Below are 1,041 nucleotides of genomic sequence, written 5' to 3'. Positions count from 1 at the left end.
TATGCAGAAGGTCACATGTTCAATCCCCAGGTATGGCTGTGAGAGACCCATCTGAAACCCCAGAGGGTTGCTGCCAGTTAATGTAGACCATACTGAGAAAGTTGGGCCCTTTGGTTTGACACAACATGTGGCCACTTCTTGTTTCCCTCAACATTTTATCCTTCATTTGTTAAATGTATTGTCATCCCAGCTTTGCACAAAAATGTTCTAGGTGGATCACTGCCTTGCCGTGGCGAAGGGGCTTGAATAACTCAGAGAAGCTATGAGCTATGCCATGCAGGGCCACCCAAGAGGGACAGGTCATAGTAGAGAGTTTTGACCAAAAGTGATCCACCTGGAGGAGGAACCGGCAAGCCACTCCAGTATCCCTGCCAAGAAAACTCCATGGACAAAGACAACAGGCATTCAACAGTTAAGTATAATAAAAGAAATACAATAATTCAGTGCTTTTTTCTAAAAAAAAAAATGTTTAGGGGTACTCTCATTTTGACTCAAGAAAATCACCATTTTATAGTTCAAATCGGGGGAAATAAATACAGTACATGGACCAAAGTACAAAGAACATTCATTACCTCATATTACACAGCTGACATTGGCATGAGGTTGTGTGCACTAACATCTTCCCGATTCCTCTGATGAAAAATAGTAATTTTCCTACTCATATTGAAATACTGCCCCTCAGTGAGGCCAAAATTTCATCAGTAGAACACCACACATCCACATTCCACATTGCTTCACACATTAAATGCTCACTTCCATCTGAGACCCAAGAAACACCATGACAGGAAATGAGGCTGCCATCAGGGGTAGCAACAGAACTGACAACAATTCACTGTGATAGAAAAGAAACGATTCTTTAATAATAATGATGATGATGATGTTTCTTCTTCCATTAGATTCACAAAATGTTTAGGAGTATGTGTACCCCTATGGCACCCTTTTCTTTGTCATACTACCATCTCCCCTGGAAACAAAGCAAGCACCTCACCCAAACACATTCATTAATCTTTTAGGGGTTATTGTTTCAGAACCAAGATGGAT

The sequence above is a fragment of the Podarcis melisellensis genome (assembly GCF_964234715.1).
Source record: "Podarcis melisellensis genome assembly, chromosome: 9".
Classification (NCBI taxonomy): domain Eukaryota; kingdom Metazoa; phylum Chordata; class Lepidosauria; order Squamata; family Lacertidae; genus Podarcis; species Podarcis melisellensis.
The sequence above is the reverse complement of the archived record's forward strand: the minus strand, read 5'-3'. Positions refer to the sequence as shown.